This window comes from Triticum aestivum, chromosome 4A (genome assembly GCF_018294505.1).
Source record: "Triticum aestivum cultivar Chinese Spring chromosome 4A, IWGSC CS RefSeq v2.1, whole genome shotgun sequence".
NCBI classification, from domain to species: domain Eukaryota; kingdom Viridiplantae; phylum Streptophyta; class Magnoliopsida; order Poales; family Poaceae; genus Triticum; species Triticum aestivum.
In genome coordinates this window covers 552025043-552049098 of record NC_057803.1, presented here as the reverse complement: position 1 = coordinate 552049098, position 24056 = coordinate 552025043, and the positions used below count along the sequence as shown (strand labels likewise).

The following is a 24056-nucleotide window of genomic DNA, read 5'->3' as shown; positions in this document are numbered from 1 at the left end:
TATTCTTTCCAATCAATCTGTTGGGCTATTCCTATAAGTGTCACAAACAGCCCTAGAGTTCATACTTGAATAACATCTTAAGAAACAAATCAACCAAAACCATAATGTCACCTAGATACTCCAATGTCACGTCAAGTATCCATGGGTATGATTATACAATATGCATCACACAATCTCAGATTCATCTATTCAAACCAACACAAAGTACTTCAAAGAGTGCCCCAAAATTTCTACCGGAGAATCACGAAGAAAACGTGTGCCAACCCCTATGCATAGGTTCATGGGCGGAACCCGCAAGTTGATCACCAAAACATACATCAAGTGAATCACGTGATATCCCATTGTCACCACAGATAGACACGGCAAGACATACATCAAGTGTTCTCAAATCTTTAAAGACTCAATCCGATAAGATAACTTCAAAGGGGAAACTCAATCCATTACAGGAGAGTAAAGGGGGAGAAACATCATAAGATCCAACTATAGTAGCAAAGCTCGCAATACATCAAGATCGTATCACCTTCAAGAACACGAGAGAGAGAGAGAGAGAGAGATCATACACATAGTTACTAGTACATACCCTCAGCCCCGAGGGATAACTACTCCCTCCTCGTCATGGAGAGCACCGGGATGATGAAGATGGCCACCGGAGAGGGATTCCCCCTCCGGCAGGGTTCCGGAACAGGTCTAGATTGGCTTTCGGTGGCTACAGAGGCTTCTGGTGGCGGAACTCCCGATCTATTGTGTCCCCCGATCATTTTAGGGTATATGGATATATATAGGCGGAAGAAATACGTCAGGGGAGCCACGAGGGGCCCACGAGGGTGGAGGGTGCGCCCTAGGCGGGGTGGGCGCCCCTCCTACCTCGTGGCTCCCTCGTTTCTTTCATGACGTGCACTCCAAGTCTATCAAGTTGCTTTCCTTCCAAAAATAACTTCTCCAGAAGGTTTCATTCCATTTCGACTCCGTTTGATATTCCTTTTCTTTGAAACACTGAAACAAGGGAAAAACAGGAACTGGCACTGGGCTCTGGGTCAATAGGTTAGTCCCAAAAATAATATAAAAGTGGATAATAAAGCCCAATAGTGTCCAAAGCAGAAGATAATATAGCATGGAGCAATCGAAAATTATAGATACATTGGAGACGTATCAGATCTCACTTTTGCAAGTGGCCGTGAAGGGATTGACAACCCCTTTATCTCGTTGGTTGCAAGGTTCTTATTTGTTTGTGTAGGTGCAAGGGACTTGAGCGCGGCCTCCTACTTGATTGATACCTTGGTTCTCAAAAACTGAGGGAAATACTTACACTACTTTGCTGCATCACCCTTTCCTCTTCAAGGGAAAACCAACGCAGTGCTCAAGAGGTAGCACGTACGACCGCACGGCAGAGACCACACAATCAATTTACCTTGGTTCGGGCCGCCGTGAGGCGTAAGACCCTACTCCTACTTTAGTGGATTGATGGAAGAATGGATGTGTTGGTGCGTAGTACACTTGCCTGGCAAGGTTTGCCCGAGGCGACTACGTGTATGTGGTGGCTCGGGGTTGTCAACTTTCCAACCTTCTAACCCCTCCTATGAGTGCCATGGGCCTCCTTTTATAGATTAAGGGGTCACCACAGTGGCAACGTGGTCATTATCCACTGATATGATAGAAAACAGTGCTATCATACCTAACTCTACGGGCTAACAGGGTGCATTAAATGCACCGCTTAGCGTCACATCACTGGGCGCCTGGCAAGGCCTGTTGGGCTTATCTTGACAGCTCCGCACCTGCTCTCTTGACACGTGGCAGGACAAGTGTCACCTGTAGGCTTCTCTGTAGGAAATGGCTGCCATGTGGCGAATGACTACCACTTAATCATCTTGCGGCTTGACGCCGCATTGATTGACGACATGAGACGTGATTGAGTGGTTGGTGAGACGGTTCTGCCCCCGTAAGCCCCGGCAGGCCCCGGCAGGCCCTGTCGGGGAGCTTCGGTTGCTTGCTTCTGGTGGTGGCCTTGCCCCTTGCCGGGGTCGCCTGCCCGGCAAGGGAGGCCCTTCTCTTGCCGATATCCTGCTTCTCAGGTTCAATCTTGATCCTTTTGAGCTGCATGTTGGTTCTTTAAATCCCTTGGTTCTTTAGTCTCTGGCTTGAGCTGGTGCTTCAATCTTGATCTTGTGCATGTGCACAGTTGGTCAACAGACCCAGGGTTTGTTGCACCGACATCCGACCCCTCCTTTCCTCACGTAGGCGGCATCCCCACGCCTGTGGCCAGGGCAGAAAGAGGGATGATCGGAAGCAAGCAACCGAATGTAATTTAGTTTCTGATTCCAGCGCGAGTTGATTTAGTTTCTGTAATTTGCGGCGGGTGAGCGGAAGTGGATCCGACAGGGGCGGCTATGCGCGCTACACTTCTGCAACAGAGCGGTGCATGTGTGGCTCATTGGGGATGGCTGCTCGTGCGTTGCTAGGTAAAGGCGAATGTGTGTGCGAATGCTAGGCCACGAACAAGGTGAAGGGGCCCCCAAGTATGTATTTCTTTGCATCATTAGGCCTACAATGTATGTCCGTGGTAAAAAAAGGCCATTGGGGATAGCCCATCACTCAAGTAGCAGCAGCAATCATATATGAAAAGTTCGATACATCACCGTAACCCACACATTGACTTACAGGATCCAGGAATACAAGCATGCATCGCCATCACGGATGTAGCAGGCGACGCCTTTTCATCTCATGCCCATATCGTGGTAGATGAACCAGTGATGTCGCTTGAAGCTACGTCTGTATATCCCCAAAGAGGAAAGGATGATGCAGCACAGCGGCGGTAGGTATTTCCATTAGATATGAAACCAAGGTTATCGAACCAGTAGGAGAATGCTACCTCTTGAGCACTGCGTTGGTTTTCCCTTCAAGAGGAAAGGGTGATGCAGCAAAGTAGCATAAGTATTTCCCTCAGTTTTTGAGAACCAAGGTATCAATCCAGTAGGAGATCACGCTCAAGTCCCACGCACCTACACAAACAAATAAGAACCTTGCAACCAACGCGATAAAGGGGTTGTCAAGCCCTTCACGGTCACTTATGAGAGTGAGATCTGATAGATATGATAAGATAATATTTTTGGTATTTTTATGATAAAGATGCAAAGTAAAATAAATGGCAAAGGAAATAACTAAGTATTGAATAACTAAGTATTGGAAGATTAATATGATGAAAGATAGACCCGGGGGGCATAGGTTTCACTAGTGGCTTCTCTCAAGAGCATAAGTATTATGGTGGGTAAACGAATTACTGTCGAGCAATTGATAGAATTGAGCATAGTTATGAGAATACCTAGCTATGATCTTGTATATAGGCATCACGTCCGAGACAAGTAGACCGAAACGATTCTGCATCTACTACTATTACTCCACACATCGACAGTTATCCAGCAGGCATCTAGAGTATTAAGTTCATAAGAACAAAGTAATGCTTTAAGGAAGATGACATGATGTAGAGGGATAAACTCGTGCAATATGATATGAACCCCATATTTTTATCCTCGATGGCAACAATACAATACGTGTCGGTTCCCTTTCTATCACTGGGATCGAGCAACGCAAGATTGAACCCAAAGCTAAGCACTTCTCCCATTGCAAGAAAGATCAATCTAGTATGCCAAACCAAACTGATAATTCGAAAAACCAATCATACATCAAATAATTCAAAGGAGAATCAAATATTGTTCATAGATAATCTAGATCATAAACCCACAATTCATCGGATCTCGACAAACACACGGCAAAAGAATATTACATCGAATGGATCTGCAAGAAAATCGAGGAGAACTTTGTATAGAGATCCAAAGAGAGAGAAGAAGCCATCTAGCTAATAACTATGGACTCATAGGTCTGAAGTAAACTACTCACACATCACCGGAGAGGCCATGGAGTTGATGTAGAGGCCCTCCATGATCAATGCCCCCTCCGGGGGAGCTCTGAAAAAGGCCCCGAGATGGGATCTCTCGAGTACAGAAGGTTGCGGCGGTGGAATTAGGTTTTCGTGGTGCTCCTGGATGTTTGGGGGGTACGTGGATATATATATAGGAGGAAGAAGTACGTCGGTGGAGCAACAGAGGGCCCACTAGGGTGGAGGGCTCGCCTAGGAGGTAGGCGCGCCCCCTGCCTCATGCCTTCCTCCCTTGTTTCTTGACGGCCACTCCAAGTCTCCTGGATCACGTTTGTTGAGAAAATCACGTTCCCGGAGGTTTCATTCCGTTTGGACTTCGTTTGATATTCCTTTTCTTCGAAACCCTAAAGTAGGCAAAAAACAACAATTTGGGTTGGGCCTCCAGTTAGTAGGTTAGTCCCAAATATGATATAGAAGTGTAAAATAAAGCCCATTAACATCCAAAATAGATAATATAATAGCATGGAGCAATAAAAAATTATAGATACATTGGAGACATATCAAGCATCCCCAAACTTAATTCATGCTCGTCCTCGAGTAGGTAAATGATAAAAGAAGAATTTTTGATGTGGAATGCTTTCTAACATATTTCTCAATGTAATTTTTCTTTATTGTGGCATGAATGTTCAGATCCGAAAGATTCAAGATAAAAGTTTAATATTGACATAGAAATAATAATACTTCAAGCATATTAACTAAGCAATTATGTCTTCTCAAAATAACATGGCCAAAGAAAGTTATCCCTACAAAATCATATAGTCTGGCTATGCTCTATCTTCACCACACAAAATATTTAAATCATGCACAACCCCGATGACAAGCCAAGCAATTGTTTGATACTTTTGATGTTCTCAAACTTTTTCAATCTTCACGCAATATATGAGCGTGAGCCATGGATATAGCACTATGGTGGAATAGAATGGTGGTTGTGGAGAAGACAAAAAGGAGAAGATAGTATCACATCAACTAGGCGTACCAACGGGCTATGGAGATGCCCATCAATAGATATCAATGTGAGTGAGTAGGGATTGCCATGCAATGGATGCACTGGAGCTATAAGTATATGAAAGCTCAACAAAAGAAACTAAGTGGGTGTGCATCCAAATTGCTTGCTCACAAAGACCTAGGGCATTTTGAGGAAGCCCATCATTGGAATATACAAGCCAAGTTCTATAATGAAAAATTCCCACTAGTATATGAAAGTGATATCATAGGTGATTCTCTATATGAAGAACATGGTGCTACTTTGAAGCACAAGTGTGGAAAAAGGATAGTAGCATTGTCCCTTCTCTCTTTTTCTCTCATTTTTTTGTCTGGATTCTCATCCCGACTAGTGGGGGAATCATAGTCTCCATCATCCTTTCCTCACTTGGGACAATGCTCTAATAATGATGATCATCAAACTTTATTTACTTACAACTCAAGAATTACAACTCAATACTTAGAACAAAATATGACTCTATGTGAATGCCTCCGGCGGTGTACCGGGATGTGCAATGATGCATGAGTGACATGTATGAAAGAATTATGAACGGTGGCTTTGCCACAAATACAATGTCAACTACATGATCATGCAAGCAATATGACAATGATGAAGCGTGTCATAATAACGGAATGGTGGAAAGTTGCATGGCAATATATCTCGGAATGGCTATGGAAATGCCATAATAGGTAGGTATGGTGGCTGTTTTGACGAAGGTATATGGTGGGTTTATTGTACCGGCGAAAGTTGCACGATACTAGAGAGGCTAGCAATGGTGTAAGGGTGAGAGTGCGTATAATCCATGGACTCAACATTAGTCATAAAGAACTCACATACTTATTGAAAAAAATCTATTAGTTATCGAAACAAAGTATTACGCGCATGCTCCTAGGGGGATAGATTGGTAGGAAAAGACAATCGCTCGTCCCCAACCGCCACTCATAAGGAAGACAATCAATAAATAAATCATGCTCCAACTTCATCACATAATGGTTCATCATACATGCATGCTACGGGAATCACAAACTTCAACAGAAGTATTTCTCAAATTCACAACTACTCAACTAGCATGATCTAATATCACCATCTCCATATCTCAAAACAATTATAAAGTATCAAACTTCTCATAGTATTCAATGCACTTGTATGAAAGTTTTTATTATTTCCATGTTGTTCTAAAGGACTCTCAAAATAATAAAAGTGAAGCATGAGAGAACAATAGTTTCTATAAAACAAATCCACCACCGTGCTTTAAAAGATATAAGTGAAGCACTAGAGCAAAAACTATATAGCTCAAAAGATATAAGTGAAGCACATAGAGTATTCTAATAAATTTCAAATCATGTGAGTCTCTATCAAAAGGTGTGTACAGGAAGGATGATTGTGGTAAACTAAAAAGCAAAGACTCAAATCATACAAGACGCTACAAGCAAAACACATATCATGTGGTGAATAAAAATATAGCTCCTAGTAAAGTTACCGATAGACGAAGATGAAAGAGGGGATGCCTTCCGGGGCATCCCCAAGCTTAGGTTTTTTGGTGTCCTTGGATTTTACCTTGGGGTGCCATGGGAATCCCCAATCTTAGTCTCTTGCCACTCCTTGTTCCATAATCCATCAAATCTTTACCCAAAACTTGAATAATTCACAACACAAAACTCAAAATAGAAAATCTCGTGAGCTCCGTTAGCGAAAGAAAACAAAACACCACTTCAAGGTACTGTAATAAACTCATTCTTTATTTATATTGGTGTTAAACCTACTGTATTACAACTTATCTATGGTTTATAAACTCTTTTACTAGCCATAGATTCATCAAAATAAGCAAAAAACACAAGAAAAACAGAATCTGTCAAAAACAGAACAGTCTGTAGTAATCTGTAGCTAACGCAAGTTCTGGAACCCCAAAAATTCTAAAATAAATTGCTGGACGTGTGGAATTTATTTATTTATCATATTACAAAATAATTAACTAAATATAACTTTCCAAATAAAAATGGCAGCAATTCTCGTGAGCACTAAAGTTTCTGTTTTCTACAGCAAGATCAAAAAGACTTTCCCTAAGTCTTCCCAACGGTTCTACTTGGCACAAACACTAATTAAACACAAAAACACAACCAAAACAGAGGCTAGATAAATTATTAATTACTAAACAGGAGCAAAAATCAAGTAATAAAAATAAAATTGGGTTGCCTCCCAACAAGCGCCATCGTTTAACGCCCCTAGCTAAGCATAAAAGCGAAGATAGATCTAGGTATTGCCATCTTTGGTAGGCAATCCATAAGTGGCTCTCATAATAGATTCATATGGTAATTTAATTTTATTTATAGGGTAGTATTCCATGTCTTTCCTTAACAGAAATTGGAATCTAATATACCCTTCCTTCATATCAATAATTGCACCAATCGTTCTAAGGAAAGGTCTACCAAGAATAATAGGACATGAAGGATTGCAATCTATATCAAGAACGATGAAATCTACAGGCACATAGTTCCTATTTGCAACAATAAGAACATCATTAATTCTTCCCATAGGTTTCTTAATAGTGGAATCCGCAAGGTGCAAGTTTAAAGAACAATCATCAAAATCACGGAAACCTAGCAAATCACACAAAGTTTTTGGAATCGTGGAAACACTAGCACCCAAATCACACAAAGCATAGCACTCATGATCTTTAATTTTAATTTTTATTGTAGGTTCCAGCTCATCATAAAGTTTTCTATGGATAGAAACTTCCAACTCAAGTTTTTCTTCATAAGATTGCATCAAAGCATCAACGATATGTTTAGTAAAAGCTTTATTTTGACTATAAGCATGAGGAGAATTTAGCACGGATTGCAACAAGGAAATACAATCAGTCAAAGAGCAATTATCATAATTAAATTCCTTGAAATCCAAAATAGTGGATTCATTGATTTTAAAGTTTTAACCTCTTCAATCCCACTTTTAACAATTTTAGCATCAAGATCTAAAAACTCCGAATTTTTGGAATGCCTTCTAGGTAAAGGTAACTCATCTTCAATCCCATCATTATCAAGATTCATATTGCAAAACAAAGATTTAATAGGAGACACATCAATAACTTTTAGATCTTCATCTTTATTATCATCAAAAATTTCTGGCTTAGCGGCCATCTTATTAACTAAGGTGGCCTGCTTATCAGAGACTTCAGCAATTAATTTTTTGAGATGAGAAATCTGAGATTTCAAACCATAAAATTCTTCAGACTTATCATCGAGCTCTTTATTCATATAACCCATAAAGCTTTTTTGTTCCTTAAGCTCGTTCCTAAAGAAATTATTATGCTCAAATTGTAAAACCATAAAACTCCTGATATTGCTTTCGATCTCTTCTAACCTTTTAAGGTGAAGATCACCAAATCAAGGTAGAGTCATCGTGACAAGCAGGCAATCCAACACACAACCAAACAAGAGACGGGCAAAAGAAGGCAAATAGAAAACGAGAAGGGGAACGGAGAGAGAGGGAGAGAAGAAAAGAAGGCGAATAAAATGGCAAGGGTGAAGTGGGGGAGAGGAAAATGAGAGGCAAATGGCAAATAATGTAATGCGAGGGATAATAGTTTGTGATGGGTACTTGGTATGTCTTGACTTGACTTGGCGCGAATATCCCCGGCAACGGTGCCAGAAATCCTTCTTGCTATCTCTTGAGCACTGCATTGGTTTTCCCTTCAAGAGGAAAGGGCGATGCAGCAAAGTAGCGTAAGTATTTCCCTCAGTTTTTGAGAACCAAGGTATCAATCCAGTAGGAGATCACGCTCAAGTCCCATGCACCTACACAAACAAATAAGAACCTCGCAACCAACGTGATAAAGGGGTTGTCAAGCCCTTCACGGTCACTTACGAGAGTGAGATCTGATAGATATGATAAGATAATATTTTTGGTATTTTTATGATAAAGATGCAAAGTAAAATAAATGGCAAAGTAAATAACTAAGTATTGGAAGATTAATATGATGAAAGATAGACCCGGGGGCCATAGGTTTCACTAGTGGCTTCTCTCAAGAGCATAAGTATTATGGTGGGTAAACGAATTACTGTCGAGCAATTGATAGAATTGAGCATAGTTATGAGAATATCTAGGTATGATCATGTATATAGGCATCACGTCCGAGACAAGTAGACCGAAACGTTTATGCATCTACTACTATTACTCTACACATCGACTACTATCCAGCATGCATCTAGAGTATTAAGTTCATAAGAACAGAGTAATGCTTTAAGGAAGATGACATGATGTAGAGGGATAAACTCGTGCAATATGATATAACCCCATCTTTTTATCCTCGATGGCAACAATATAGTATGTGTCGGTTCCCTTTCTGTCACTGGGATCGAGTAACGCAAGTTTGAACCCAAAGCTAAGAACTTCTCCCATTGCAAGAAAGATCAATCTAGTAGGCCAAACCAAACTGATAATTCGAAGAGACTTGCAAAGATAAACCAATCATACATAAAAGAATTCAGAGGAGAATCAAATATTGTTCATAGATAATCTGGATCATAAACCCACAATTCATCGGATCTCGACAAACACACCATAAAAGAAGATTACATCAAATAGATCTCCAAGAAAATTGAGGAGAACTTTGTATTGAGATCCAAAGAAAGAGAAGAAGCCATCTAGCTAATAACTATGGACCCATAGGTCTGAAGTAAACTACTCACACATCACCGGAGAGGCCATGGGGTTGATGTAGAGGCCCTCCGTGATCAATGCCCCCTCCGGTGGAGCTCCGGAAAAGGCCCCGAGATGGGATCTCTCGAGTACAGAAGGTTGCGGTGGTGGAATTAAGTTTTCGTGGTGCTCCTGGATGTTTGGGCGGTACATGGATATATAGGAGGAATAATTATGTTGGTGGAGCAACAGTGGGCCCACAAGGGTGGAGGGCGCGCCCATGGGGGTAGGCGCACCCCCCCTGCCTCGTGCCTTCCTCCCTTGCTTCTTGACGGCCACTCCAAGTCTCCTGGATCACGTTTGTTGAGAAAATCACGTTCCTGAAGGTTTCATTCCGTTTGGCCCCGTTTGATATTCCTTTTCTTCGAAACCCTAAAATAGGCAAAAAACAACAATTTGGGTTGGGCCTCCGGTTAGTAGGTTAGTCCCAAAAATGATATAAAAGTGTAAAATAAAGCTCATTAACATCCAAAATAGATAATATAATACCATGGAGCAATCAAAAATTACAGATATGTTGGAGACGTATCAGAGAACCAAGCAACACAACGTAAACATCACCTGCACACAAATAACAACTTCTCGCAACCCGACGTGTTAAAGGGGTTGTCAATCCCTTCCGGGGTACGGCGCCTCAAGATAGGCAAACAGGCGTGAGGTAAATTTGTAGTAGATTGATAGATCAAACGCCAAACAAATAAATAAGAATAAATTTCAGCAAAGTATTTTTGGGTTTTTGGATTAATAGATCTGAAAATAAAAGCAAAGGAAAATAGACCGCAAAGGCAAATAATATGAGAAAGAGACCCGGGGGCCATAGGTTTCACTAGTGGCTTCTCTCGAGAAAAATAGCAAAGCGGTGGGTGAACAAATTACTGTTGGGCAATTGATGGAACTTCAAATACTCATGACGATATCCAGGTAATGATCATTACATAGGCATCACGTCCAAGATTAGTAGACCGACTCTTGCATGCATCTACTACTATTACTCCACACATCGACTGTTATCCAGCATGCATCTAGTGTATTAAGTTCATGGAGAAATGGAGTAATGCAATAAGAACGATGACATGATGTAGACAATATCTATCTATGTAGAGATAGACCACATCGTTTTATCCTTAGTAGGAACGATACATACGTGTCGGTTCCCTTTCTGTCACTGGGATCAAGCACCGTATGATCGAACCCACTACAAAGCACCTCTTCCCATTGCAAGATAAATAGATCAAGTTGGCCAAACAAAATCCAAATATCGGAGAAGAAATACGAGGCTATAAGAGATCATACATAAAAGAGATCAAAGAGACTCAAATACTTTCATGGATATAAAAAGATAGATCTGGTCATAAACTCAAAGTTCATCAATCCCAACAAACACACCGCAAAAAGAGTTACATCATATGGATCTCCAAGAGACCATTGTATTGAGAATCAAGAGAGAGAGAGGAAGCCATCTAGCTACTAACTATGGACCCGAAGGTCTACAAAGAACTACTCACGCATCATCGAAGAGGCACCAATGGAGGTGGTGAACCCCATCCGAGATGGTGTCTAGATTGGATCTGGTGGTTCTGGACTTTGCGGCGGCTGGATGAATATTTCATCGACTCCCCTAGGGTTATGGAAATATTGGGGTATTTATAGAGCAAAGAGGTGGTCTGGGGAGCACCTGAGGTGGGCACAACCCACCAGGGCGCGTCTGGGCCTCCTAGCGTGCCCTGGTGGGTTGTGCCTCCCTCGGGGCACCCCCCAGGCGCAGCCAGGGCCCGTTGTGTTCCTTTTGGCCCATAAAAATTCTCCATAAAGTTTCGTGGCATTTGGACTCCGTTTGATATTGATTTTCTGCAATGTAAAAAACATGGAAAAACAGCAACTAGCAGTTGGCACTATGTCAATAGGTTAGTACCAAAAAATGATATAAAACGACTATAAAATGATTATAAAACATCCAAGATTGATAATATAATAGCATGGAACAATCAAAAATTATATATACGTTGGAGACGTATCAGCATCCCCAAGCTTAACTCCTACTCGTCCTCAAGTAGGGAAGTGATAAAAACAAATTTTTTGATGTGGAATGTTGCCTAACATGTCATATCATATTTCTTTCTTTATAGCATGGGCATTTGGACTTTTATATTGTTCAAAGCAATAGTCTAGTTTTGACATGATAATTTAAATACTCAAGCATATCAACAAGCAACCATGTCTTACAAAATATCAACGCTAAAATAAGCTATCCTTAGCCCATCATGCTCAACCATTGACCCATTCATGAAACACACTCGCATATTAGCTACACCCAATACTCAAGTAAGATCATATTGCCTCCTAGTTGGTGCTTTTTATAAGAGAAGATGAAGACTCAAATTCAAAATAAAAATTGCATAAAGTAAAAGATAGGCCCTTCACAGAGGGAAGTAGGGATTTGTGGAGGTGCCAGAGCTCAAAGCGGAAAAAACTTAGAGATAAAAACATTTTGGGACGTGTATCCATCCCACCAACGAAAACGACTTAGAGTTCCCAATACTTTCCATGCTTAGATATATCATAGGCGGTTCCCAAAGAGAAAATAAAGTTTATTCCTTTTTCCACCATACTTTCACTTTCCATGGCTAGACGTATCCATGGTTGCCCTCCATACCAACACTTTCCAAGGAATTTATTATTTGACAACATAAAGTAAATTCATTTTTTCATTTCGGGACTGGGCATCCCTAATACCTTTGTCTTACTCTCGTGCAATGACAAGTGAATAAACACTCATCTTGAGAATAACGCATCTAGCATGGAAAAAATTAGCCACCCCTCACCGCTCCCCGAACGAAACAAACACACAAAAGAGAAGTTTATTTTTGAAAATTAGAGATGGCACATGCAAATTTTCTTAGAACGGCAAAAGAATACCGCATATAGGTAGATATAGTGGACTCATGTGGCAAAACTAGTTTAAAGGTTTTTGGATGCACAAGTAGTGATCATACTTAGTGCAAAATGAAGGCTAGCAAAAGACTGGGAAGCGACCAACCAAGAACCGAATAATCTCATAAGCGATCATTAAGCATAACTAACACCAAATAATGCACCACAAGTAGGATATAATTTCATTGCATAACTATTGACTTTCGTGCTTGCATAGGGAGTCACAAACCTTAACACCAATATTCTTACTAAAGCATAATTACTCATCAAGATGAATCACATATCACATCATCATATCTCAAAACTATTAATAAGAATCAAGCTTCTTTTTTGAGTGATCTTCATGAAAGTTTTTATTATAACCTTCTTGGATATCTATCACTTTGGGACTAATTTTCATATGTTGCTTTTGACAAGCTCAAACAAATATAAGTGAAGATCATAAGCATAATATTTCTTTCTCTCAAATTAATTTAAGTGAAGCAAGAGAGAATTTCTTGAAAATTTTACTAACTCTCAAATAAATCTAAGTGAAGCAAGAGAGCATTTCTTCAAAATACTAAGCACACCATGCTCAAAAAGATATAAGTGAAGCACCAATGACCCATAAGGGCTCCCGAGGACACATGGGAATTATCGTCAAGCTAGTTTTCATCACGATCATATGATTCACGTTCGGTACTTTGATAATCTGATATGTGGGTGGACCGGTGCTTGGGTGCTGCCCTTACTTGGACAAGTATCCCACTTATGATTAACCCCTATTGCAAGCATCCACAACTACAACAAAAGTATTAAGGTAAACCTAACCATAGCATGAAACATATAGATCCAAATCAGTGCCTTACAAAGCAACGCATAAACTAGGGTTTAAGCTTCTGTCACTCTAGCAACCCATCATCTACTTATTACTTTCCAATGCCTCCATCTAGGCCCAAACAATGGTGAAGTGTCATGTAGTCGACATTCACATAACACCACTAGAGGGATGACAACAAACATCTCATCAAAATATCGAACGAATACCAAATTCACATGACTACTAATAGCAAGACTTCTCCCATGTCCTCAGGAACAAACGTAACTACTCACAAGCATATTCATGTTCATAATCAAAGGGGTATTAATATGCATAATGGATCTGAACATATGATCTTCCACCAAGTAAACCAACTAGCATCAACTACAAGGGTAATCAACACTACTAGCAACCCACAAGTACCAATCTGAGGTTTGGATACAAAGGTTGGATACAAGAGATGAACTAGGGTTTGAGATGAGATGATGCTGGTGAAGATGTTGATGGAGATTGACCCCCTCCCGATGAGAGGATCATTGGTGATGACGATGGTGATGATTTCCCCCTCCCGGAGGGAAGTTTCCCTGGTAGAACAGCTTCGCCAGAGCCCTAGATTGGTTCCGCCAAGGTTTCGCCTCGTGGCGGCCGAGTCTCGTCCCGAAAGCTTTCTTATGATTTTTCCCTCAACGAAAGACTCCATATAGCATAATTAAGATTGCTTATGATTGGGCCATCTACTTATTACTTCCCAATGCCCTCCTCTAGGCCCAAACAATGGTGAAGTGTCATGTAGTCGACGTTCACATGACACCACTAGAGGGAAGACACCATACATCTCATCAAAATATCGAACGAATACCAAATTCACATGACTACTTATAGCAAGACTTCTCCCATGTCCTTAGGAACAAACGTAATTACTCACAAAGCATATTCATGTTCATAATCAGAGGGGTATTAATCTCTACTCCTAATGGAGCAGTTGGTAGTCTACGTCGGTCAATTTTCGTCCCACCAGAGACGGATTTTTTTCGTCCTCGATCCCACCTCCCGCATCCCCTCGATTCCTCCCTCCGCCCTCGAACCAGGAAAAAAATCGGTATGCTCCCACTATGTCCAGTGCTAAACCCTCTGGTTGATCGAAAAAAACTCGCTCTGAAAAAAACTATGAAAATAAACCTACGAGAATTAGCCAGACGCTCGCACCTACGAGCGATTCCTCGTGCCCCTCGATCCCGAGCGAGGTCCCGATCCGCTCCTCCCCCTCTCCCAAGGATACGCAGCTGCCGCCTTCGCCGGATTCGCCGCCGTTGATCAGCCGATCCGGGCAGCGTAGCCGCCGGTACCGCCGCCGATCTGCCTATCTAGGCATACGCGACCGTCATGGATCACGAGAACACCGGCGCCGCCGGCGCCTAGAATACGTCGCCCGTCCCCACCACGATGGCACCTCGCTGCTGCCGCCCGGCATGGATGGCCGCCCCAAGACATGGATAAGCTCTCGTGATCCCCACCCCACCCCTCTCATCCCCTGAATCCATATCCTCCATCCCGTCTTGATCCCGCCCACGATCTGATCAGGAAGCTACCCATGATTCGATCCCCTGGTTTTTTATCCGATTATCCACCTCTCATCTCTCGCACGGGCGTTCTAGCAACCCCCATCTTCGGTGGGACGACGTTGTTGACATCGTCACGACCTCCCGCAATTCTTGGCTCGGCCTTCCTCGACTCCATGCGTGGCTAACGAGGTGGTCTTCGTCCAGAGGTGGTCTGCTCGTGCTCTCCTGGTCCTCTCGAAACGACAAGGGGTAGTGTCGGTCATGGCTCGGCAGGATAGCATAAGCTTGCCCTTGTTCTTTTGTGTTTGAATCAGATTTGATGGTTCTTAGTTTTACATGAACCTATCAATCTTTCTTCTGTATGCAGGTTACACACCTGATGATGTTTACGGCGAGGCGCAGGAACAAGCAGAGGCCGAGGAAGTGCGGGCATGCACGAGGAAGGTTCAGCGGGCTGCAGAAGTCGGGCCACGCCCGGAGAGCCGCGCCAACGCATGTGTGCGTGGTCGGTGGGTTGGCCAAGATCTGCATTCTGCGACTTCTTCTTCACCATGGACACAAGCAAGGACTGACTCGTGGGTCTTGGTAGCGGTGCCGAGCATCAGTGAATCGAAGTGGTCGAGGTCGCGGTTAATCGACCAGGACGAGACATGCATCTTGGAGCTGGTGCAGAGGGGGAAAGAAGCAGGTTGGTCTGGCCCGGCCTCGCAAATGAATTGGTATGTCCAGTTCTTCCCATGAAGGTCACATGCCTAACTTCGTGCTAGACATTGCTAACTCAACCACTTGATGTTAGACTCTGTATGCATAACAAGACCTAGCTAACTCCAAGATTTGATGTGTTAAATTAAAGTACCAATCAGGCATGTTCACCACTTTGTACGTGTGTGCTCTTGCATTGCTTACTAGATCTTGTTGTATATGATGGTCCATTGTCGGCTATACAACTTCTGAATTCTGTCAAGTTCAGTTCAGATTTGATTTTTTCACCTCTTTTTGCATGGACAATGTGTCTGATGTTTAAATGATGGATACTTGAAATTCATAGGCATTGTGAGGTTAGAAAGGATTCCATTAACTATTTTTTCAGTTTGGTTCAAAGTTGTTAGCTGCTACACCTACACGTGGAAAACGTACACTTGGCATTCTAAAATTGTAAAGTTGCTGGGGCAACAACCTGCTGCCGGCGGGGAAGCAAGACGCCTTCTGGGGCGGGCGGGGTAACAACGGCAGGGACCAGCCCTTGTCCGTCTTTGGGATCCCGAAGTACCATTACAAGTATGGCAACTAGTCCTCCGTTGGTTGTAGTATTAAGATCACATGATCATTGAATTGTAAAGTTGAAATATATCAGCTTGACTGTCTAATGCATTTGATCTAAGGATAGGATAAGATACGCAAGTCAGGTCATAGTTGTTTCTCCGTGTGTCAATTAGAATTTGTACGTTCATGGCAGCTCCAGAAATGCATGCCTGCAACTTATACCAGGATCTTATTGTGAATGTTAGTGTTGGTGTGAGTAGCCAGAAGCAAAGTAACATTTTCTGATTGCTCCATGTTGATGTGTTGGTTGTTCTAGGATCTGCAGAAGGCTACCAAAAACTTCACAATGATTCTAGGCAATGGCTACTGGTGAAGTCATGGCTGAAAAGGTTCTTGTGACGCCGCTGCTACTTGGTGCCCGACGCACCCAAGGCATCAGTTGCCATCCCTGTTCTCCCGGTGGCCCTCTCGTCATGTGTTCAATTGGTCGAGTAGTTCGTCACAGCCGCTGAAGAACAGGTTAGTGAACTCTATTTTCTTTTTCTGGTCTCACCTTAGCTATTTGATTCCGTCCAATTGTGTGTCGCATGTGTGCAGTCGAATTCAGAATTTTAAAATTTACATGTTAGTTGCAGAGTGACTCCCAGGAAAATTACTCAAATTTATCCAATGAGCAATGATAAAGTAAGCATGGCAGTTCCACTGCTAGCCAGCTCCGAATATGGAGACAAATCATGATTCTTTTCATCGCTAACCATTAACAGAACTCCAAATCCTTGATATTGAAATGAAAAGTGATCCTACATATATGCCATGTTAAGCTTTGAGTTCAGCTACTTCCTATGTGTTGTCCAAAGCAAATCTGGTGTTTATGTTTCAGTTTTTTCTGTAACCATTTATCTTTTTAATTTTTCAATCGTCCAAGAATATATTTGTATTGCTACCCTTTCTCAATACTCCATGTGTTCATTCCAAAGCAAAGTTGTCCGGCCAAGCTACCTGCTTTTCTGTTCTTAACATTTTCACTGAATTTTTGTCACTCTTGTATTGCTGATATGGTATGGTGCTAAATACTTGAGAAATATCTTGCATGATATTCTTCTCTTCCTACGTGCATTTATTTATCAGATTGGAGGAAAGGTAGATTTAATTTCAGTATACTATGCCAAGAGACACTCTAATTTTGCTTTCTTACACATATTATTGCAGGACCATAGTAGACCATTGCAATGCGGCAACCCAAATTTCAATTCCACGGTGTTCTGTGCGCATCAGTAAGTTGTTTATCTTGCTTTCACTTTCAAATTTATTGCTGAATCACTACAAGCATGTGTTCCTATCTCCTACATATCTCTAAATTCTAAGATGTGAAATTATGAAGATTTTTCTGTAATATATTTCATGGTTTTGTGGCTTATGCCTTGCAAGATTTTTGCCAATGCGGAAGTGCACAAACCTTTTGAATTTGTATAGTTTATATCCATTCTATTGAGGTGGAATGTACCTTGCAGCTTACCATGTGTGGTGTAAAAGAAAATGCATGTAAGATCAAACAAGCTTATCATCGCAGAGTCGCATTTTGCAGAGTCTTTAACCATAATTGATCTGACGCTGCATTTTGGCAATTTTATTTTATAGCTTAGTGGCTATTATTGTATAAGACTGATCACTTCTCTCGTAAGTTTGTTAGCTACCATGATCATCTGTTGGTATAGATAATTATTTGGATGACATTACTTGACAAAAAGATTAATTTTATGCAGCTAAGCACATTGAGTCATATATTTTTCCTCTGCAACATAAGAACAGGTATGTACCTTGCCCTTGTCTTCATTTGATAAGAGTGATATGAGGATTGAGGCATAGAACATGATGTCATAAATTGCATGTTGGACCATACTTGAGCTATTTTACTTGGCCTCGTAATTTTTTGTGATCCCTCTAGCTTTGTGGTTTTTTTATATGTGCATTATTTCTAGACTAGAACACATGAACCAAAAAGATTTATTTCTCCTGGGATTTTGGTTTCTTGCATACTGTATATATTTAGTTGCTTAGACTCAGGAGGAGAAAATAATGGATGGAGGAAGAAGAGTGATTTTGTGGTACAAAAATGTTGGCAAGTTTCATTAAAATATGTTATCTGATGTGCTTGATTCTTCCATAGGTACATGTTTGACATAGTTAATGTTAATATTGAACCACCAGAATATATTGCTAACATGATGGAATGAGATGAGATCTCAACGTCCAGACTGCGGTTGATCCATTATGCACCATGAAAAATATAGGGTCGCGCTAACTGCCACACGTGTGGCAGGAAGGGAGACGCACCACATGTCTCTAATGTAAACAAATTGCCACGTCATCGCATGCATGCATGTAGGAATCTTTTTGGATTTTCAGTTTTTAAAATGTTTTATCTCTTAAATGAAAAATCCGATTGAAAATCCGTTTTCACCATTAAATCCCTCGTGATGAGATCTTCGAAACTAGATCCCATGTTGATATGTTTTGATGAAAAAAAATTTGGATTAAAAGTTGCCATGTCTATTGCATATGAATTGCCATGATGTTTACACTAAAGTTGCCATGATATGTTTCAGCTATTTTCTTCTACATTTAAAAGTAAATTTTGACATTTATAAAACGGGAAATTAAGAAACTAGACTTACCATGAACCATAAACTAAAATTGCCATGATACATGCATGTAAAATTGCCATGGTTCATACAAAAAATAATTTTCATGGTCAAAGTACTGGAGTTGCCATCATCAAAATACTAAAATTGCCATGATCTACAAACTAAAATTGCCACATGGCAACTTTAGTTTAAGCCCTATGGCAACTGCAGTGTAAACATCGTGGCAACTTCTAGCAAAAAAAAATTCGTCGAAACATATCAACATGGGGTCTAGTTTTGAAGATCTCGTCGAGACGGATTTAATGGTGAAAACGGATTTTTAGTTCACTTTTTTATTTAGGAGATACAACATTTTTAAGCCGAAAACCAAAAAATTCTGCTGATGTCATCTATTCATACGTGGCAAAATGAGTGGTGATGGAGGCGTGTGGGCGATGTGCAAACGCCCACACGTGTGGGCGTTAACATTTTTGAAAATATAATAACTCTGAGGACCTTGTATGGATAATATATCTGATCTCAATTGCACATGTGAAAAAGGATGTGTGAACTGTACCTAACCTCTTGTAGGATTTGCGGGAGATTGTCAGCGAGCCACTAGCTGAAGTTCTTCTGCAATGATGCCGAGGATTTGATCTTGGCTGGCATGGACCAATTGGTGTACTCTTGGATGGCGATGTCACCTGGTGGCAACAGGGTGTAATCCTAGATGGGGGTGTTGTCCGGTGGCAGCGGGGTGCGGCAACGTACAAGAAAAGGAAAAGTGGGAGGGTGGAATATACCGAAATGGGAGTATCCACGATGCAGGACAGGAGGACGAACGGAATGGGAACCTTGAAGATAATAATTGGCGGAAGAGCAGCCAATGCTATTTGTTATTTGCCAACGGCTGGCGTGAACCGGCTGGTGTACTCCTGGATGGCGATGTCGCCTGGTGGCAACAAGGTGTACTCTTGGACGGGGGTGCCATCCAGTGGCAGTGGGGTGTGCAACGTACACTAAAAGAAAAAGTGGGAGAGTGGAAAATACTGAAATGGGAGTATCCAAAGAAGATGAGGTACCAGGAGGCATGTTACATAGGGAGGCGGGACGGGAGGACGAACGAAATGGGAACCTTGAAGTTTATAATTGGCCAAAGAGCAACCAGTGCTAACAGTTATTTGCTTGCAAGAACAAGTTATGTTATAGAACTGTTGCCATGGTGCTCATGTCAAGTGTAGGAGTGGATTAAAAAGTTTACCCTCTGAATCTTTATTTGTTGTTGTATGGAGTATAACCATAAATTTGTGTGCTCTACAATGGTGGAGTAAATGAGCCAGGATTAAGTTCAAAAGGTTGTCTTAGCCCCTACAAAGGCTAAGATTTCCCTTTAATATTTAAGCTTCTAGGATATTCTATAGCCACCGAATGTTATGCTGAGCAAAATTAAGTTTTGAGTTGTGAGAGAGGGAAAGGGGGAGGGAGAAGTGTGTGTGTGTTTGTGTGTGTGTGTGTGTGAGAGAGAGAGAGAGAGATGGAAGGTGGTAGATAGAGTGGGGGAGCGAGGGACATATGTAGGGTGTGAAAGAGAGGATTAAGGAGAGAGGGAAACTGGCATATTACAATCAGAGAGAGAGAAAGGAGAGATAGAGAGCTTTAGTGTGAAATTTAGCACAAGTGCATTGTTTTGTGTCAGAAATTAAAAGTGTGTGTTGATGGAGGGGGGAGTGGGAGCCAGATATGTCACTAATTGAGGAGGGGTGGTGAACATGGACTGGGGTTGCGGAGATAGTTGGTGGTGAAAGAAAAATATGTTGGGTGATTTATTTATAGATAAAAAGTAGACTACAGAAGTGCATGAGAAATCTGTAGGTATATGTTTACTCGATTACATTTTCATGTAAATTATATATATAAATTGCTTGTGCATGATGCTTATGAGTTGAGAAATAAATTTTTATTATACTTGCTGAAATATCATGCAAATGAAGCTAAAGAAAATATTTCTGATATTTAATGGGAATATCTTAAACACATCAATTAGATCTTAGTTTGTAACATATGCTTATTTATATTATTGTTGTCAATGTATACATCATCGAGTTACATTATGGATGAATTGAATTTCAATTATTTTTCGATTGTTGCACATACACTATCTTTTGTATATATGTGAAATATGATATACATTATATGCGCATTCAGAAAAAATCTATGCACGCAAAATTTGATATGCTTTGTATTCAATGGTGCAATCGGAAAAAACAAATTAAAAGCCCGTGGCAACGCACGAGCGTTCTACTAGTATGCATAATGGATCTGAACATATGATCTTCCACCAAGTAAACCAACTAGCATCAACTACAAGGAGTAATCAACACGACTAGCAACCCGTACCAATCTGAGGTTCGGATACAAAGATTGGATACAAGAGATGAACTAGGGTTTGAGATGACATGGTGCTGGTGAAGATGTTGATGGAGATTGACCCCCTCCCGATGAGAGGATCGTTGGTGATGACGATGGTGATGATTTCCCCCTCCCGGAGGGAAGTTTCCCCATCAAAACAGCTCCGCCGGAGCCCTAGGTTGGTTCCGCCTCGTGGCGGCGGAGTTTCGTCCCGTGAGCTTGCTTGTGATTTTTTTCTTTGACGAAAGACTTCATATAGCCAAAGGTGGGCATCAGAGGGCCACCAGGGGCCCACGAGGCAGGGGGCGCGCCCAGGGGGGTAGGGTGCCCCCTCCCCCACCCTCGTGGATGGTGGGTGGCTGCCCTCTGGTACTTTCTTTGCTCAGTATTTTTTTATATATTCTGAAAATAACTCCCGTGGAGTTTCAGGGCTTTTGGAGATGTGCAGAATAGGTCTCTAATATTTGCTCCTTTTCCAGCCCCGAATTCCAGCTGCCGGCATTCCCCTCTTCATGTAAACCTTGTAAAATAAGAGAGAATAGGCATAAGTATTGTGACGTAATGTGCAATAACAGCTCATAACGCGATAATTATCGATATAAAAACATGATGCAAAATGGACGTATCAAGCACTAGAGCAAGTCCTTAGCTCATAAAAATTAAAGTGAAGCATAGAGAGAAATTCTAACAAGTCATGACAAAATTTTGGCTCTCTCAAATAGGTGTGTCCAGCAAGGGATCAAGACTAAAAACACAAAATAAAACAAGCAAAGACTCATATCATACAAGACGCTCCAAGAAAACACATAGTATGTGACGAATAAAAATATAGTTTCGAGTAAAATACCGATGGTCGTTAGAAGAAATAGGGGATGCCACTCGGGGGCATCCCCAAGCTTAGTTGGTTGCTCATTTTTGGATAATAGCTTGGTATGTCGGGGCATCCCCAAGCTTAGGCTCTTCTACTCCTTATTCCTTCATCCATCGTAAGATAACCCAAAACTTGAAAACTTCAATCACACAAAACTCAACAAAACCTTCATGAGATCCGTTAGTATAAGAATAATAAATCACTACTATAAATGTTGTATAAAATCAATTCATATTTTGTTCTTGCATTTTATCTACGTATTCCAACTTTTCTATGGAAAAAATCATCAAAGAAAACCATAGAGACATCAAAATAAGCACACAACACAAAGAAAACAGAATCTGTCAAAACAGAACAGTCTGTAGCAATCTGACTATTTCAAAAACTTCTGTAACTCCACAAATTCTGAAAAATTAGGACAGCCTGAGCAATTTGTGTATTGATCTACTACAAGTAGGATGGGTATTTTATCGCTCTCTGGTAAAAAATGAAAATTAATTTCGTGAGCGTAAAAATTTCTGTTTTTTCAGCAAGATCAAACAACTGTCACCCAAGAAGATCCTAAAGGCTGTACTTGGCACAACCACTAATTAAAACATAAAAAAACACAATCGTAATAGTAACATAATTGTGCTAACACTCAAAAACAGAAAGCAAAAAGCAAAAATAAATTTTATTCATTGGGTTGCCTCCCAACAAGTGTTATAGTTTTACGCCCTTAGCTAGGCATAAAGCAAGGATCTAAGTTTTGTCATCTTTGTCCAACTCTTCAATCAAACACTTAGAATCCTTCAAACATTTAGCATAAAGATTTTCAATAACAACACTTCTAGGAATAAATCCAAAGATTTCATTCTTGCAAAAGGGATCTCTTATTACTTCAACAAAATCCGGGTGAATACCAATCATCTTAAGATATTTATTACTATTACTAGAGGTTGCACCCTTGTTCTTGGAAGCTCTACCAATTTTTACGGGAGTTTTTTCGATAGTTTTAGCGGAAGCAAAAGTCATGCTTAGATTACTAAAAATTTCTTCTAATTTATCAATCTGAGAAGGCCTTTCTTCTATTATTTCATGAATTATGGTACCCTTTTCCCTTAGCAACTTAAGAATATTCTCCCGCTTTTGACCCCATATTGGTGGCAAAATTATGTATCTTTTTATCTATAAGTCCCATATGATCTTCGCTGAGCATTTTCTTTTCCATAGCATCTAGTATTTCCATAACATGCTCAAGAGTCAAAGTTGTTTCATTAATCATGTGGGGTGGTGAGCCCACTAAATTTCCCATAACATTAAAAGCATCAAGAAAAGGACACATCAAGAAATTTCCATCGGTAATCATATCGAGGATGAATCTATACCAAGTGGTGATGCCGACATAAAAACAACGAACAAGAACAACGGTGGATTGCTTACGGGTAGATCTACTATGGGCATTGCAAATCCTATACCAAGCATCTTTTAAATTTTCTCCTCCCCTTTGTTTAAAGTTGAGAACCTCGTTCTTGGGAGTGCAAGCAATAGAGGAAGAACTATCCATAATGATACTAACGGCAAACAAGATTGTACTCAAAAACAGATCCAGCAAGAAAACGGCGAACGGAAAAGAGGGTGAATAAAACGACAACTTTTTGTGAAGTGGGGGAGAGGAAAACGAAGGAAAATGGAAAATGATGTAAATTGTGAGGAGATGAGATTTGTAATTAGGAACCTGGTATATGTTGAAGATCCTCCCCGGCAACGGCGCCAAAAATTCCTTTTGATGTCGCTTGAAGCTACGTCGTATTTCCCCAAAGAGGAAGGTATGATGCAGCACAGTGGCGGTAGGTATTTCCCCCAGATATGAAACCAAGGTTATTGAACCAGTAGGAGAACCAAGCAACACAACGTAAACAACACCTGCACATAAATAACAACTTCTCGCAACCCGACGTGTTAAAGGGGTTGTCAATCCCTTCTGGGGTACGGCGCCTCAAGATAGGC

The 24056-nt window shown here is 41.0% G+C and overlaps 1 long non-coding RNA gene across 1 annotated transcript; it reads left to right on the top strand.

Annotated features, from left to right (window-relative positions):
• Positions 1 to 14577: 14577 nt before the first annotated feature.
• LOC123082287 (uncharacterized) lies at positions 14578 to 20296 on the top strand. Its single transcript, XR_006438997.1, has 5 exons — positions 14578 to 15619; positions 16480 to 16682; positions 17373 to 17437; positions 17927 to 17972; positions 19379 to 20296. It is a non-coding gene; the product is annotated as an uncharacterized lncRNA (long non-coding RNA).
• The last annotated feature ends 3760 nt before the right edge of the window (positions 20297 to 24056 follow it).